The 19,034-nt window shown below is 41.1% G+C and overlaps 1 long non-coding RNA gene across 1 annotated transcript in view; it reads left to right on the forward strand.

Moving 5' to 3' along the window:
* Window positions 1-16,903, forward strand: part of LOC126094935 (uncharacterized) — an 85,244-nt gene extending 68,341 nt beyond the window's left edge. Inside the window, exon 3 of the long non-coding RNA XR_007521899.1 lies at window positions 16,708-16,903. This is a non-coding gene — a long non-coding RNA (uncharacterized LOC126094935). The remainder of the gene's footprint in view (window positions 1-16,707) is intronic.
* Window positions 16,904-19,034: the final 2,131 nt, after the last annotated feature.

Consider the following 19,034-nt stretch of genomic DNA (forward strand, 5'->3'; position numbering starts at 1 on the left):
ATCACAGTTATCAGCAGGCTAGAACAGGACACTCAGCAGATGTGCAAGTATCGGAAACGAGTGACAACACCAGTGCGAGGATCGGACAGGATTTTGATCACAATCACTTCCTGTCGATACTAAAATTCCAGAAGTTCAAAGAAAATGGAGGGTCAATGCATCCCAAGAGCTGGGTGATGCAGTTTACAAATTCATTACCGGCATCATGGCCAACCCAGGCAAAATTAGAATTCATGTGTGGACACATCGAAGGCCAAGCCGCGGAAAAGATGCGAGGTGTGGCAGTGACGTGTCGGACTTATCAGGAATTTGTTGGTGCATTCCTGCGGACCTACTGGTCAAAGGAAACGCAAGACAGGATTAAAGAGGAAATAATATTTTGTCCTGAACTGGAAGTGTCCGGGCATAGGAGCGCAACCAAATTTCTTGATGATTTACTCAAGAAGAATCAATGTTTAGATAGTCCATAGCAATGTAGAAATCATTAAATTTTGCTTTTCCAAATTGCCAGTCAGGTACCAACAGACACTTGTCGGGAAGTGTGGATCTGACATAGAAGCATTCAAGAGTCTATTGCGCAAACTCAAAGTAGTCTTTGATAAACAAGACGCAAAGGACAGGAAGAAGGGGCAAAGTAACAAATACCACAGGCCAGGAAGGAAAGACGACAACAGATCGCATAATCGCACTGGTCAGTTAGGAAACCAGGGTTACGGAAGACAAGGTTACGCTATTCAAGGTTATGGAAACCAAAGACACGCAAACCAGAACGTCAGGGAGCAGGGTCAATCTAGACAAGGAATCTGGGATAGGAGGAATAACGAACGGCAAAGCGACCGTAATTGGAGAGAGCGAAACCAAGGACAACAGTGGAACCAGGAGATTGAAACTAGACCCGCAAATCCTAATGCATGTCAGAGGAGGGGGAGCTTAACAAGGGATTGACGCCAGACTAGTGCGAACACAGGCCGCTGGAATTTCGCACATAATCTCGGACCTGGCCAACTACGGATGATACATTATGAAGATTTATCAGAAATCCTGCTCGAAGAACATAAAACAACTCCTCGACAGGATCGGCAGCCTCTTATCACAGTAGCAATAGCTGAAAAGAGTATGAATGTGATAATAGATAGTGGAAGCTACATAACAGCAATATCTGGGGCAGCATACAAGAGGTGCTCTCAGGAGATGGACTGGCCTGTTCTATCGGTTAAGAAAACCAAAATAAAAGGGGCATTAGCGGGTAAATGTACGGAGGTCACCCAACAAACAAGACTGGAATTCTCCTGCCAAGGACACAAAATAGAGTCTAACTTCTGGATCGTGCCAAATCTGGCGACCGACATGATAATAGGAACGGACTTCCTAAATGAACATGAAGCAATAGTTGATCTAGGACGAGGTGAAGTGGTTTTGAGGAAAGGGAATCCCATCCACATTAAGTTTGACGACCAGCTGATCCCAGCTCAACTACTGTCTAACTGTGTACGGATAAATTATGCGTGTCTGAAAGACAGAAAGGAAGAACAGGTCGACGTTGAGGGTAGGGGAGAGGACACGGATGAGAATGAAGTCGGAATAATGGGAGAAATAAAAGAGAAAATAGGAGAAAAAGTGGAAGCAATAAATAATATAAGGTGCGGCCACCGCAAAGAACTTCATAAATTACTAGTAGAACATGCGGAGGTCTTCATTCCCAAGACAGGATCAATAAAGAACTTCCAATATGAATTTCGTGTATGTCCGCACATTCAGTTTCGTGTGACACCCTATCCAATCGCCTTGGCATATCGACAGAAAGTAGCAGCTGAAATTACGCGAATGTTGAGTGAAGGAATAATAGAACCTACGGCTTCAGCCTATAATAACCCGTTAAGAGTAGTCGAGAAGGCAGATGGTAGAATTTGTTTAGTCTTGGACTTGCGACAAATTAATACCATAATAGAACCCGAAACAGACAGACCGGAACGATTAGAGGAACTCTTACAAAACTTCCATGGAATATCAATCTTCTCATCAGTTGATCTAAAATTGAGTTTCTGGCAGATCGAGCTCCATCCAAATTGCAGACAGTACACAGCCTTTTTAGCATTTGGAAGATGTTACCAGTTTCGTCGTCTACCATTTGGTTTGAACGTTTCATCTGCCGCATTCATTCGGGGGCTGGACGGCATACTAAGCGATAATTTGAAACGTCGTGTCACCAGCTATGTGGACGATTTGCTGATCGCGGAGAAATCTTGGGGAGAGCACAATGCGGTCCTCGGTGAACTCCTTGCGACATTCAAGGAATACGGAGTGACTATCAATATCGAAAAATCGAATTTTGGGACGTCCTCTGTCAAATATCTGGGACATATCATCACAGGTGAGGGCATTGCGCCAAATCCCGAAAAGATCGAAGCGATTGAAAAGTTTCCCATTCCTACAACAAAGAAGCAGTTAAGGGGGTTCTTGGGGATCATAAATTTTTACAACCACTTTATACATGTCAAAACTCAGAGCAGTCCTAGGTTGCATCAACTTATAGGAAAGAAGATTCCTTGGGAATGGGATGAGGCGGCCGAATCTGAATGGAAAGCATTAAAATTCGCATTATTACATGCACCCATCCTCTCACACCCTAATTTAGCAGAAGAGCTTTGCATAGCAACGGACAGTTCATACTCAGGTCTGGGTGTCATGGTGTTCCAAGACTATGTACATGAAGGAAACAGGGTGTGGAAGACAACTGCGTTTGGTAGCAGAGTACTAGCCAAGAGTGAGAGGAATTACTCAGTAACTGAGTTAGAGGCGCTGGCTATTGTATGGGCGTTTGAAAAATTCAGATACCTTCTGTTTGCTCGCAAGACGAGGGTCTACACAGACCACAAGGCACTCGAGTTCTTGATGACTGCGAAGCTTAATCACAGGCGGCTCATTAGGTGGGCATCATATCTGCAGCAGTACAACTTTTCAATAGAATATATCCCCGGCAGTCAGAACATTATTGCAGATGCCTTATCATGGTCACCGATCGGATTTGAGCACAACATGGAAGAAGATCTGGAGGAAAATCACTACTGCCTTTTCTATATGCAGAAAGTAGCCTTTGAAAATTTTATTACCTATAGTAACAAGACAAGGAACAAGACAAGGACCCTGCCCTAGTGTTATTGAAACAGAAATGGATAGACAGAAGACACGCTACTATCAGGCAGTTCTACCTCTTGCGGAAAGGCATAATTTTCCACCGAAATTATGCCAATGACACTGAATGGGGGGTATGCATCCCTGAACACCTAATAAACAAGGTTATATGGCATACTCACCTCAGCTATTGACACTTCGGACCACGCAAGTGCAATCTCAAGCTAAGGACCATGTGTTACTTTCGAAACATGGAGCGTCGAATTCGGAGGGTACTGTCGGTGTGTAAAGACTGCCAAAAGGCTAAGCACACCACTGTGAGCATGCAGGCACCATTATACCCAATCGTATCGACCAAATTAAGACAATTAGCAGCAACAGATTTGATGGGACCTTTGCCAAGAACAAGAAGAGGATATACTTACGTATTAGTGTTTGTTGAACTAACGTCCAAATACGTTACCTTTACGCCACTGAAGAGGGCGACAGGACAAACTGTATAACGAGCCCTAATCCGGGATTTCCTACCACAGGTTGGTCATGTGAGTAAAATTATTTCTGATAACGGACCACAGTTTAAGTCATGGAAGGAGATGTTGCGTGGATGTAAAATTGATCCCATTTTTATACACCATCCGAGCTCGAATACTGCAGAACGGGTTATTAAGGAACTCAGAAACTTGTGCCAGTTGTACTGTAACAAACAGCACATGACATGGGACGTTTTCCTTAAAGACTTCCAGGAGGTGATCAATGAGGCACCCTATGGGATAACAAAATTGGCACCCATTACAGTACTGAAAAACCGCATTCCTAAGGACTTGATAACCGAGGTCGTAAACTTCCCACCAAGGGCGCGAACGCAGCACCAAGCCATAGTGGATTTGGCTCTCAAGAGGATACAGGCTGCAGCAGAGGTCAGGAAGAGACGTGCCGACAGGGGAGCTCGTCTACGACACTTCCAAATTGGACAAAGGGTGCTCGTGAAGTCTTTCCGACTTTCGAACAAACAAAAAGTGAAATGCCAAAAATTCTATTCTGTTTACAACGGCCCGTAGCGTATAAGGAGAGCAGCTCACCACAATGCTTATGAATTGGAGACGCTGAAAGGAAAGAAGTCCATAGGACTCCACCACATCTCTCACATAAAGGAGTTCGTGGAATAGTAGTAGTGTAAGTGGTGTAGATAGTACAATGGGCAAATACATGAACCTTGCTATAGTAGTAGTGTAAGTGGTGTACATAGTAGTATAGGCAAATATATGAACCTTTCTTCGGGGAACAATAATCATTGCATTAATAGATTAAGACTGTTAAATTATTAACACGCTGCATTGTCTCACATAAGAATTTACTGCTGCTATCCTTTTTTCTTTCTGTTCGCGACTTCCAATGTCGATGGAGTAGGAGACACTACCTTTCCATGAGCAATGTTTTAGTCCTTTCCTGTCTGGTGTCCATGTTGTGGGATAATGATGAGTGAGGAGATGTCGCACAAACGGGCGCATACAAGAACGTGCTCTTAGAAGCGTTCTGAGAAGTCGTGATACCCTCCATAGCGGCCACAACCAGTTCATGAGACGTTCATACCAATGCTTGCAGGCACGCATCAGTGCACTGCAAGATTGTGGTATATTGCGTGATTTCGAGGATGAACATAGGCAGTATAGTTTTGACAGTGATGCGCCAACATCGTTGTCTTGCAAGTCGGGGTGAACCTGTGAGCGTTTGACTCCAATGGTGCCCTAGGGCCTAGACGATAGAAATGCGAGCATAAAGCCTACCATGCCAATGTGCTGGTTGGGGATTTAGCGTGCTGCTTGTGACTGTCACAGATGAATAACCAAGGAATTATACTTGAAGATTCGTGACATACTGTGTAGCTGGTGTGTGGTGGGCGACAGAATCCTCAACAGGAACCAGACCTGGCTTGGTCATATTACATTGCCTCTGGAAAGGTGTGCTTTGATCGCAAAAACCGCATAACATAGAGAAAGAAGTTGCAACTATAAATTTATTGTCTTGTATAGCCATGGCTAACCCAGTCTCTGGAGTTTCAGTAAGGCGTAGTGAGAACTCGGAGGCCATGTCGTACGGCGCGCACATCACTGTCGTCAATAGCGGCGAGCAGCGAGACATCTCAGTGTGACAGGAATTATGTAAGAGTGTTGTATAAGGTAAAAAAAATAAATAAATAAATAAAAAAATAGAGAGTACCATATACTAGGATAAGTTAAACTTTAGGATTTAACAATAACAAGATCCTTAATACTGTGGTGGTTTTCTACCACAAGTGTTTGGCGCGCGCCTGTTGGGATTCTATTTTTCAGGTCACCAAACCACAGACCCGAGATGGAGGGACGACGGGCGAGCGAAAATAGAATAGTTGCATGTTCTTTATAGCACAGTAAAACTTAGACCTGCATAACAACATAATTTAATTAAAAGACATAGAATGTAGATGGAGGGACAACGGGCGAGCGAAAATAGAATAGTTGCATGTTCTTTATAGCACAGTAAAACTTAGACCTCCATAACAACATAATTTAATTAAAAGACATAGAATGTAGATCGTTGGCAAATGGTAGTTAATTCTTGAGCATGTCTACTGTCGATCTATATAATTAATAGTAATATTAGTGTGGGCCCGCACATTTAGCTGTTCATAGTTCGATCCTGTATGGATGACCTCACACACTTGTGGAGTCACTCCTCGTGCCATCATCCCTCGTCGAACTGCAATATTGGGAAATGTAAAGTATTGTCCAGTGAGAGAAGAGACCTAGACTAGTGATGTATCCCAACAAGTAGACCTCAGAGACAATTAATCGACGTGAGGAGAGCCTATCACTGTGTCTTCCTACCGTACTGCCGTGATCATATGCGTGGGTCTTGGTGCAATCTCAACAGAGTACTGCAGATGCTCCAGCACACCCTATTGCCGTTGCAACAACGTAGCAACAACACCCGACGTTTAGCCCTATGTGATGTCAGTACTGTGGAATTTGTGAAGTGCTTCGAATATTTCTAACAATGTGATTTAGTGCCTCATTCTCAGCACAGTCGCGAACTTTGTGCAATGTGCACGCACAACTTGATGCCCCATGAACCTTGTTTTTTTTCTTAAATTTCTTCCTCTAGTGTTGTTTTTGTAATGTATGTTATACCTTGTATGTGTTTGTGTTTTACACAGTAATTCTTATTACAAATTACTGTACTGTTCTCCACACCATTTTTTTTTTTTTTTTTTTTGTGTGTGTGTATGCAACCAGTGTGCCTGAAGTCCCCATAAACTGAAGCAAATACCACCACTGCCATTGTGAATGGACCATCAGTTCAGGGAACATTTTGTAAAGGTTATTCTTGCTGCAGGGAGACAGAATGAATCGGAGGTTGTAATTAGATTCTGAAAGCTCACAAAGAGATTGTTAACTTAAATAGTATCATGTGTGAGTGAGTTCAGGTTAGTTTAATGATTAAAATTGTTGTAACATCTTGGGCATTTAATTGCGGAGCACACCAACTCTGATTGTAAAGAATAAATTGCTCCATATTTGGCTCACATGCCCGGGCCATATTTAGAGAGTGAATGTCTGTGTGAATCGGTGTTTGGAAGGGGCTCCCTGGGTATGGATGTGTGATGTGAGTGTTAGTGTTCCATATTAAGAAGGTGAAGTTAGCTACATCATAAATAATCCTCCCTCTATGAGCTGCATTTTTCAGTTGCAGTGATTTTCTTGATAGAGTGCGGCATGTGCAGCCAGTTTGCGAGATTGTTCTTGGGCGATTGACTCACTACCTTGCTCTTAAGTGAACCAACCGCTCACCAATTACAATCTAAAATGGCGTAGGGGCTATGAGAGGTGGCATGAGCCCCCTCTCATATTTCTATCTTACGATTTTCCTCTCTAATTGCATGCAGTGAAAAGTCGCTATTCCTTCACACGTGGACTTCCCACGCAGCGTCTCTCGTCACCCGGGTGGTCCAGTGACAGGCGGGCTCTGCTGATCTGGAAAGGGTTAAGCCGACGGGTGTGAGGAAGTCGAGTGAATGCTTTGCAGACGCCGACATTGTCAAAAGACACGCCCGGAGGGGTCTGAAGTAACGGCTGGGCTAGAGGTTCCGTTACTTCGCAGAAACTTAGCAAAAACACTTTCTGGCAGGCTACCAGCGAAGTGTGGGAAGGACTTGTGTACCCAGGCAGCTGTGACGGGAAAATTCCCGCGCTTTCTGCAAAATAGTAACTGTGATTGGCTTGCTTAGGGCATAGCTCCGTGACGTAGCAAAATCAGCGCAGAAATTGGCGCCAAGAATCTCCATTGGTGGAATGGTAGTGCTCCGGCAATAGAGTGGAATTTTCCGCCGGTTTTCAAGTTGCTGATTGGAATGTTTAAGCATGGCCAATGTCGTGGGGGCGGGAATGTTGTGTGTTCAGCCTGTACGGGTGCTCGGGGTAGTCGGCTCTCGCCTTTCGGTCGAGGACGTCGAAGCAACCAGCCATCACCTCCGGTACGTCAAATCATGTTCTTGCAGTTAAGAAGACAGATTGGTAAGGTATGTCTGCAGCACCGGCAGACACGGATTTTCCTAGGTGATAATCAGAGCTCAGCAGAGCGCGCCTGTTTGTCTTTTTCTAACTTTGTTCTGTCTTGGGTAGCAGCAATTAATGTTGGGTTGGCTATGTGTTTTCTCTTAAGATTTGAGTTGCAAGGAATTGGCTCCACATACCACTTCGTCATAATCCTCACAATCTAGTTCAGGGACAACTTCACATTTGCAGCGTTTGTTTGAGTATCCAATTTGAGCCAATTTGATGTATCGTAAATGTTTCATGTGTTTTTGTTTATTATTTTGTGTTTAGTCTTAATAAATCATATTGTTATTTTGGACAGAACTTTCATTCTGTTAATCAGTAGAGCAACCCTATCGTTCCTCACTATGTTAATGACACCTTCGTTTATTTAACTTATTTATCAAATTAAATTATTGCAGGTGCCAAACTCTCTTCTGCTTCACTGGCAGGGTTGATTACAGTCAGTTCGCGTATTTTTTTTAATCCTTGTGCAACAGCAAAAGTCGGAGTTAGAATAGGGTGGGCTTAGAGCATCATTTACATATGTAGATTCTAGAAGAATTTAGTGTTAAATACACTGCTAGCCCCGGCACCTCGCAAGCTTTCCATCAGATATACAAAGTTAATAGAAACTTAAGGGAATGAAAGACAGTGTTTTCAGTTTTGCCTTAATATAACCATTATCAGAATTATTTATTGGCCTAAATAGTCATTTACTGAGTAAAAACATTGTTCGAGTAGAAATTCTTCTTTAAATCTGTATTCATCTTCTAACTTTCTGATGTTGGCTGTCTGTTGTAGAGTTTTGTACCAATATGGCTCAAGCTTGTTAAATAAGGGTTTGCATTGTGTCTGTGGATGACTGTGTGTTATTATTTGGATAGTCCTCTTCTGTAACACAAAGATTTGTTTTAGATGGAAAGTGGTGGAACTCCAAAATATTATTTTGTATATTGCAAGAGACTTAAAATAGCCAAAATATGCCATCCTGGAACCATCTGCAGTACAAACATTTGCAATAACTCTAAGAGCAAAACATGCTGAGTTAAGTTTTTGTACAAGTTTCATTACATGGTCATTAAAATTAAGATTTTCATCTACATGAACCCCAACAATTTTGTTGATGCCACTCTGTCAATGACCTTGTCACGCAACAACAGATCAAGATTTACACTTTGACATAGTTTCCCAAACTGCATATAATTTGTTTTAGTTGCATTGAATGTCAACTGGTTTGCATTGAACCAAGTGTGGACATCTTTTATTACTTGATCAGTAGTTTGCAGCATTTGCTTTGGTGCACCTTTTATCACACTAGTGTCATCTGTCAATAGTATGCTCTTTGCATCTGAGGTGTGAATGTCATTTACATAGACAAGGAACAATAAGGGACCTAGAATACTGCCTTGAGGCACTCCTATTTCCACTTTTTTTGCATCTGATACTATCAGCCACCTTTAGTGAATTAGCAGTCTAGTTAAAAGTTGATTAACTCTCTACAGTAAATTGATTTCTTAGGATGGATAGGATGTGTGACCGCGGTGTACGGACACAGGAGGAGCTGGCCACTATTCATGAACAGCTGAACGTGTTGATGGCCGCGGTCAGCCATCTTCAGACTGCTGCCTCAGAGTGTAGCGCCAGTGGGGAGTCTGGTGCGTCGCAAGGTACATCCCAGGTGTTACATGCTTCACCCCCTGCTGTCGAGACATCTTCGCGGGTACCGGGTGCGGTTGGGCGACCCTCTCCCCAAGAGGAGTGGCAGGTTTAGCGGCATTCGCGGCGCACGAGGTGGAGGGTCAATGTGGAGGCTGGCTGTGTGGCATTGCCCGCTCTGCCTGTGAGTGGACATGTGGCCGCTCCTTCAGCAAGGTCCGAGCAGGCACACGGGGGGAGCGGTTTATTAGTGATTGGGAGCTCCACCATTAGGCGGGTGATGGAGCCCCTTAGGGAAATAGCGGAAAGGTCGGGGAAGAAGGCCAGTGTTCACTCTGTCTGCTTGCCGGGGGGTCTCATCCAAGATGTGGAGTAGGCCCTGCCGGCGGCGATAGAGAGCACTGGGTGCACCAGACTGCAAATTGTTGCTCATGTCGGCACCAATGACTCCTGCCGTCTGGGTTCAGAGGTCATCCTCAGTTCATACAGGCAGTTGGCGGATTTGGTGAAGGTGGAAATCCTCACTCATGGGGTGGAATTTGACCTAACTATTTGTAGTATCGTTCTCAGAACCGATTGTGGTCCTCTGGTTTGGAGCCGAGTGGAAGGCTTAAACCAGAGGCTCAGATGATTCTGTGGAGATCTGGGGTGCAAATTTCTTGACCTCCGCTATCAGGTGGAGGAATGTAGAGTCCCCCTGAATAGGTCAGGCGAGCACTACACGCTGGAAGTGGCTACAAGGGTAGCGGAGTACGTGTGGAGTGCACATGGGGGTTTTTTAGGTTAGAGAATGCCCTCCCTGGGCCCAACAAGACGCCTCCTGAGACACGACAAGGTAGTAGTAGGCAAAATGCAACAGGGAATAATAATATCAATGTGGTAATAGTAAACTGCAGGAGTGTCTATAGAAAGGTCCCAGAACTGCTCTCATTAATAAATGGTCACAATGCCCACATAGTACTAGGTACAGAAAGATGGCTGAAATCAGATGTAAACAGTAATGAAATTCTAAACTCAGATTGGAATGTATACCGCAGAGACAGGCTGGACAGTGAAGGGGGAGGCATGTTTATAGCAATAAAAAATGCAATAGTATCAAAGGAAATTGACGGAGATCCGAAATGTGAAATAACTTGGGTGAAGATCATGGTTAAAACAGGTTCAAACATGGTAATTGGATGTCTCTATAGGCCCCCTGGCTCAGCAGCTGTTGTGGCAGAGCACCAGAAGGAAAATTTGGAAAATATTACGAGTAGATTTCCCGACCATGTTATAGTTCTGGGTGGAGATATTAATTTTGCCGGATATAGACTGGGAGACTCAAATGTTTAAAACGGGTGTCAGGGACAAAGAATCCAGTGAAATTTTTTTAAGTGCATTATCTGAAAACTAACTTGAGCAGTTAAACAGAGAACCAACTCGTGGCAATAACATATTAGACCTTCTGGTGACAAACAGACCCAAACTATTTGAAACAGTTAACGCAGAACAGGGAATCAGTGATCATAAAGCGGTTACTGCATCGATGATTTCAGCCATAAATAGAAGTATTAAAAAAGGTAGGAAGATTTCTCTGTTTAGCAAAAGTGACAAAAAGCAGATTTCAGAGTACTTGATGGCTCAACACAAAGGTTTTGTCTCAAGTACAGATAGTGTTGAGGATCAGTGGACAAAGTTCAGAACCATCGTACAATATGCATTAGATGAGTACGTGCCAAGCAAGAGGATAAGAGATGGAAAAGAGCCACCATGGTACAACAACCGAATTAGAAAACTGCTGCGGAAGCAAAGGGAACTTCACAGCAAATATAAACATAGCCAAAGCCTTGCAGACAAACAGAAATTACGCGAAGCGAAATGTAGTGTGAGGAGGGCTATGCAAGAGGCATTCAATGAATTCGAAAATAAAGTTCTATGTACTGACTTGGCAGAAAGTCCTAAGAAATTTTGGTCTTATGTCAAAGTGGTAGGTGGATCAAAACAAAATGTCCAAACACTCTGTGACCAAAATGGTACTGAAACAGAGGATGACAGACTAAAGGCCGAAATACTAAATGTCTTTTTCCAAAGCTGTTTCACAGAGGCAGACTGCACTGTAGTTCCTTCTCTAGATTGTCGCACAGATGACAAAATGGTAGATATCGAAATAGTTGACAGAGGGATAGAAAAACAATTAAAATTGCTCAAAAGAGGAAAGGCCGCTGGACCTGATGGGATACCAGTTCAATTTTACACAGAGTACGCGAAGGAACTTGCCCTTCTTGCAGCGGTGTATTGTAGGTCTCTAGAAGAGCATAGCATTCCGAAGGATTGTAAAAGGGCACAGGTCATCCCCGTTTTCAAGAAGGGACGTCGAACAGATGTGCAGAACTATAGACTTATATCTCTAACATCGATCAGTTGTAGAATTTTGGAACACGTATTATGTTCGAGTATAATTACTTTTCTGGAGACTAGAAATCTACTCTGTAGGAATCAGCATAGGTTGCCAAAAAGACGACCGTGTGAACCCCAGCTCGCGCTATTCGTTCACGAGACTCAGAGGCCATAGACGTGGGTTCCCAAGTGGATGCCATGTTTCTTGACTTCCGCAAGGCATTTGATACAGTTCCCCACAGTCGTTTAATGAACAAAGAAAGAGCATATGGACTATCAGACCAATTGTGTGATTGGATTGAAGAGTTCCTAGATAACAGAACACAGCATGTCATTCTCAATGGAGAGAAGTCTTCCGAAGTAAGAGCGATTTCAGGTGTGCTGCAGGGAAGTGTCGTAGGACCGTTGCTATTCACAATATACATAAATGACATTGTGGATAACATTGGAAGTTCGCTGAGGCTTTTTGCGGATGATGCTGTGGTCTATTGAGAGGTTGTATCAATGGAAAATTGTACCAAAATGCAGGAGGATCTGCAACTAATTGACGCATGGTGCAGGGGATGGCAATTGAATCTCAATGTAGACAAGTGTAATGTGCTGCGAATACATAGAAAGAAGGATCCTTTATCATTTAGCTACAATATAGCAGGTCAGCAACTGGAAGCAGTTAATTCCATAAATTATCTGGGAGTAGGCATTAGGAGTGATTTAAAATGGACTGATCATCTAAAGTTGATTGTCGGTAAAGCAGGTGGCAGACTGAGATTCATTGGAAGAATCCTAAAGGAATGCAATCCGAAAACAAAGGAAATAGTTACAGTACACTTGTTCGCCCACTGCTTGAATATTGGTCACCAGTGTGGGATCCGTACCAGATAGGGTTGATAGAAGAGATAGAGAAGATACAATGGAGAGCAGCGCGCTTTGTTACAGGATCATTTAGTAATCGCAAAAGCGTTACGGAGATGATGGATAAACTCCAGTGGAAGACTCTGCAGAAGAGAAGCTCAGTAGCTCGGTACGGGCTTTTGCTGAAGTTTTGAGAAAATACCTTCACCGAGGAGTCAAGCAGTATATTGCACCCTCCTATGTATATCTCGCAAAGAGACCATGAGGATAAAATCAGAGAGATTAGAGCCCACGTAGAGGCATACCGACAATCTTTCTTTCCACGAACAATACAAGACTGGAATAGGAAGGAGAACGGTAGAGGTACTCAAAGTACCCTCCGCCACACACCGTAGGGTGGCTTGCGGAGTATGGATGTAGATGTATATTTATTTTGTGGTTGGAGTTATCTGATATCAGTCCTACAATCTGTGTTCTGTTTTGTTGGTATGATTCAAACCACTTTTTCCCAGCCTCATGAATACCTAATGCTTCCAGTTTTTCTAAAAGAATGCGATGATTGACAGTGCCAAATGCTTTAGAGAGATCTAAATTTATTCCTACTACACAATTGTCTTTTTCTAAATTTTTGATTATTTGTTCAGTGTAGCACTTTAGTGCTGTTTCTGTATTTTTACCTGTCTAGAAGCCATGCTGATTTCTATTTAGTAATTTATGGTCATTTAGAGATTTGTTGATTCAGTGATTCATTAGTTTTTCTATTATTTTGGAAAATGCCCAAAGGAGGGATATTGGCCAATAGTTTTCTACCTTATGCTTGCCGCCAGTTTTGAATAATGGCTTCACTCTTGACATTTTCATCCTTTCCAAATAGAGTCCTTCACTAAATTATAAGTTGACTGTGTAAGCCAAGGGCCTTGCAATTTGTGCAGCTGTCAATGTTATGATATAAACAGGCACCTCATCTACTCCTGCTGACATTTTGGATTTCAAGCTTTTTATTACTTTGAACACTTCATGTTCATCTTGGATCTATCCTCATGCTACAAGCAGCTTTTGGACATTCTGGTTTTTCTTGATTCGTAAATTTTGAGCTTAATGAAATTGTTGCATTTATGAAATAATTGTTGATATAATTTAGCAAACCTTGTTTTTTAATATTGATATTTTCTGTGTTTTTGAGAATCTCTTTTCTGTTTCAGTCTTTACAATACCCCATATGGCTTTTGTTTTGTTATCAGACTGTCTTATTAAGTTGTCATTACTCATAAATTTTGACTGCCTGTTACTTTTCTATATACCATATTGTAATTCTTAACATATTCTATGAGTTGTGGATTTGTAGATGTCTTCAGTTTTGAATTTAGTGTGTTTGAAGTTCCACAAAAAGTTTTGATGCCATCTGTGATCCAAGAACTCGGCTTTGTATTGAGATATGATGTGATTCTTGACAGCTTCTTTGGAAAGCACATTTCAAAATATCCCATGAAAATTGGAGAAAAAATGTTATATGCATAATTCACATTTGTTGGGGTCAGCGCTTCTGCCAAGGATTCACTAGTTAGGATATTTGTCAATTCTAGGCAGTTTTGAGTGGAAAATTTCCTTTTATACATGAAGTACACTTTTTTTCTTGCAGTGGCATTCAAGTAATTTTGAGGACAAGAGCATTATGGTCTGATAATCTCAAATCAGTATTTTCACTTCTACTTCAGTAGATCGTACATTTGAAAATATATTATCTATAAGACTGTTTGTATTATATGTTACTCTTGTGGGTTCGTGTATATGCGGAAACAGATTGAAACTACATAATAGATTTAGGAATTGATTTTTTAGCCTACTTTCATTCATAAGATTTATGTTGAAATCCCCACAGACAACTACAGCAGCTCTTGCAGTAAAAATAATGTTAAGCAGTGTTTCTAATTGATTAATGAATGTTTTTGTATACCCAGCAGAAGGTCTGTATAGTGTTATGACTATGACTTTTCCCTGTATTTCATAGAACTGTATAGCTGCTGCTTCAAAATGATTTTCCACACTCAATAATTCAGCTTCACACCTTCTTTTGTACCTGATACTTTATTTAGCAAGGATACATACACCTCCATTTTTAGCATTTTTTCTACAATATGACTTGCCAATTTACATGGATGAATATTTATGCTACTCAGCTCAAAAATTGTGCAGCAATGCTCCAGAATGCTAAGGCACTGAATATTTAGCCTTAAAATCTGCAGGTGTCTAGGATGAGAACTAGTTACAGTTTTATTTACGTTTTGGGCTGTCATATTCGTTCCCGTGTCCTGGTGAGATGCCAAAAATCCTTGAGAAGGACAAGTTTCCTGCACCTCTTGCGTCGTACCTGTACATTGGGCTGTGGTGAGTGCCTTGTTGCTGCTATTGGTGCTGCTGCTAATGTATTTAATACTGTCATTTCTGTTGTTGTTGTTGACGCTGTTTCTGACACTTCAAATGTTGGTTCTGCCCTACTGCTGTGCTTTCTTGTGAACTTGGAATCTTCTCATCTTTCTTGTTTTCGACTAAAAAAATATTTCGATGATGGGGAACTGTAGTTCCTTGTCATTCAAATCGCTGTCCACTGTTCTTTCTGTCAAGACACCGTCTCTTTTTTTTATATTTTTTATTAACTGGTGCTGATGATGGTTCTAAACTTCTAATGCTTTTACCTCTTTCTGAAGTGCTTTCGTTATGGAGTCTGGCGATGGCGATGCAATTATCATTTTGGTTTTGGATTTATTTTGGTGGTTTCTTATTTCCTTGGTTATCATGTTTGCCAGATATTCTTTCCCCAAGCCATTTAGGTGAAGTCCGTGTTGTGTGTGATATCTACGTCCAATATTGCTTATATCAACATACTTCACGTTTTTAAAATGTCTGCAAATTTTTGCAAACTGATTGTTGGCACATTTTATTTTCGTATTAACACACGACCACCTGAAAAGATAATAGCGATGCGTAATGTTGACCATTACTTCATTTGCATGAGTGAGGTTTCTCAGCCAATGTTTAAGATCACGCGTAGCACTCACAGTTTCATTTTTGTAGATGTTCATTTGCGCCTCCCAGAAGTACAACAAAGTTTTTATTGTGCAGATTTTTTATCTCTGCGGATGCAGTTATTTTTTTAATTTCGTCAAGTGGACCTCCAGGTTTCACTATACCACAAGAATATGTTTTAGTTGTTTCTTTTAGCTTACTCACAAGTCCACGACCATGATTATCTGAAAGCACAGTTTGCTGTTATTGTAGTTCACAATGTGGGAATCATTTTGTATTGTTTTACTAAACACTTCGGCACAGTTTTTGGCCAGCACATTTACATGACCTCGTTCACGCTTGTTTGCGTCGCTAAATTTTCTTCTCCTACCTTATTCACAGTGCCATTTTGCTTTTCCCATAGGTCATGCAAACTGTATGTTGCATTTTCACTATCGGCAGTTGAAAGGACTAGAAATGCGTTTTCGTGCACAAAGCTTGCATTACTTTCACAGGTTTTCCGATTTTGCGCTTGGTCTTGCTGTTATTGCACTTCACATTTGACCACTTTTCCGTAACGAATGAACTATCTCGCGCAAGTTTTAGCATGTTCAGCTTACTATTTTCTTGTTGTATTTTTGAAATATCCATTTTCAAGCCATCTTGAATATTAATTTCAATACATAACTGATCAATTACATGCTAATTGAATGACATACTTGGCCAAGATACCTTTTATATCATAATATACGGTATATGAACTTACTGGATTCTACAAGGAAGCTAATAAATTAAATTGAATTGTCTATATAACACCAGTTGGTGTCTCCATACAGTTTAACTCATTTTCCACTTCAGAGAATAGTTCATGAAATAGGTCATTTCAACACAATACTAGACAAAACATATAGCAGAAATTTTAGATATATAATTTCTGCTACATGTTTTGTCTAGTATTCTGATGAAATGACCTATTTCAAGAGCTATTTTCTGAGGTGAAAAATGAGTTAAATAGAGAAATGATATCTTAAATGTACGTAAATGACAGAAACTTTTGTTTATTATATGTGGTGTCATCCATTAGGATGGAAACTTACACTGTTTGTGGTTTCAGTTACTGACAAGACAGTGTTGCCCGAACTGCCACATTGGACTGTAGAGGGTGGAGATTTCACCAGAAAAAATAACTTACATAGGAAAATGAAATTTCAAGATGATCGTAAAAATGTATCTTGTATTACTTAGATAGGAATCCTATGTTACATGTTTCAAATTTTGACTTGATTCACGCCTTGGGAGTATCTCTTGTGCTTTCAAGATGTTTTGTTGTAATTGGTACCTCATTCCACTGAAAATTTTTATATTTCAAATTGTTTGTTCCTAAAATGTTACACACACATAATGCTATACCTTTATAAATTTATATGTTTTGGGTGTTACACATATTACTCATGATTTCTCTTACATAATTTTATGATTTAATGTTTCGGTTCTTCGCACCACCTGTATCTCAGTATTTTTAGTATTTACACCTACATTTGATAATGTGTCTCTGGGTGCTGGCTCGTAATTCTTTGTCCAAATTGTCTACATTCCACCTTCAGGATTTTAGATGAGCATTTCACTAACCTTTGGTTAGTAAAACCTCTTCAGGGAGTACTGGAATGGGACTCTCGTCCCATCCCTATCAGAAATTCCTTCCTCATGTCAACAGTCTCTGAAGAGGTCAATTTAGCTAGGATTTTTAATTTTCTGGATTTTATACTGTTATGCCTATACCCTTTTCCAGTAGTAAACTGACTTTTAAAAAATTAATACAAATGAGTTTACTATCTCAGATTAAATTTCACATTAATAGGTTACCCAATTTATATTAGCAGCTAAGGGGAGTAAGCCATTTGTTAATAATCCAACTTTGAAATTTCATGGTACAAACTATGCAGCCATGTTGCACCTACGTATTCTTGTTCTCCCCTATTTCTGAAAAGCTATGATTTTTATTCATTATGATAAATAATTAAAAAAATATGATAGCTGTACTTGAGAGCTAACCAAAATACCATTAACAATATTTTATTCAAAGGAGTTTGTTTTTATCTAACTAAAATGTAATTTAAATTGTTGTGTTGTAAAAGTCATTGAAATTGTATATGAAATTAAGTAAACTTTTCCAAACTGAATATCAGAATATGTAGGGCAATATGCGGCCCTTTTTTCGATGTAAGTAACGACAATCATCTAATGACTTTTAATTGTTATTTTGTAAATCTTACATTTAACAATGTATTCGATTGTTACTTTTATACAAAAGGAAGTGATGCATGAGCCACAGGCAGTAGAGAAGAGAGACATGAAAAGAGGGAGAGAGAGTCAGTTAGGCAGTCTGTCTGCATTATTGTCTTTCAGAAGCTGTTTGTGTGAGCCTCTTTCGGAGTCTGTCAGACAAGAAAACGTAACATCAATCAATGTACATTCTAATTAGTCACAATATAAGACAAGACAAGTGATATACTCTGTGTTTTATTTAAAAATTAGTCCTTAAGCATCGCAAAACACTGAAACTTTCTGAAGCAACAACCCCCGAGGATATCAAACTTGAGTAAGTCATCACATAGAGCAGCTAAGTTGTTATGTGAACTTTCATTAACTGTGATTGAAATTTTCTGGTGTTCACTCATCCTTGTACTTGTGAAATGCAGAGGCCCAAGCTATTAAGTTGCTCCAATGGTACGATTGAGAATTCACTATTACCTCTCTCCAGTTAGAGACAGAACTACTCAGTGTCAGTGGAAATTAAAATTCTTCCATCCTGTCACACATTTAAGAGTGGCATTTTATAATGATGGCCATGGCATGTGTGTGGCTGGCGAATATTCCTGGTGCTGTGAGTGTTTTGACAGAGATGCTGCAAACTGCAGTGCACTGTGTACATGGGCCCCAATTTCTGAAAGCAAGCATGCTGTCTGGTCCACAATTTCACAGTGTCTGCTTGTACATTATCGTGGTAACTTGTACTCCTTGCTGCCCTCCCTCCTCAACAAGGGTTTGGACCTTTCTATCTATCCCCACTAGTTAGTACCCTTTTCTGGCTGCCATCCACCTTCCCCCACAGTCCTCACTGCAGTCGACAGCTCAGCCATTGGAATCTACTGCTCTCACATCTGATCCATCAACCTAGGCCTCCCAAGGACCTTTACCATAGCTGTCGTTGTGGACCCCATCCTTGGAGCCTCCTCCTTGACCTGGTAAACTGTCCTGCTGTCAACTCCACTTCCCATCATTCAGTCCCACGTCTATCCTGAACTATCACAGCTTGCTCCTTCAAAGACCTCTCTTACTCCAGGCCTCCTAACCCACTCCTCCAGCACTTTCTGTGAGGTGCACCACTATATTGCCATGACAACTGGGCCGTGAGCTGTCTGCCATCCCCACCCCTCTCCG

Source organism: Schistocerca cancellata, chromosome 8, assembly GCF_023864275.1.
Source record: "Schistocerca cancellata isolate TAMUIC-IGC-003103 chromosome 8, iqSchCanc2.1, whole genome shotgun sequence".
NCBI lineage: Eukaryota > Metazoa > Arthropoda > Insecta > Orthoptera > Acrididae > Schistocerca > Schistocerca cancellata.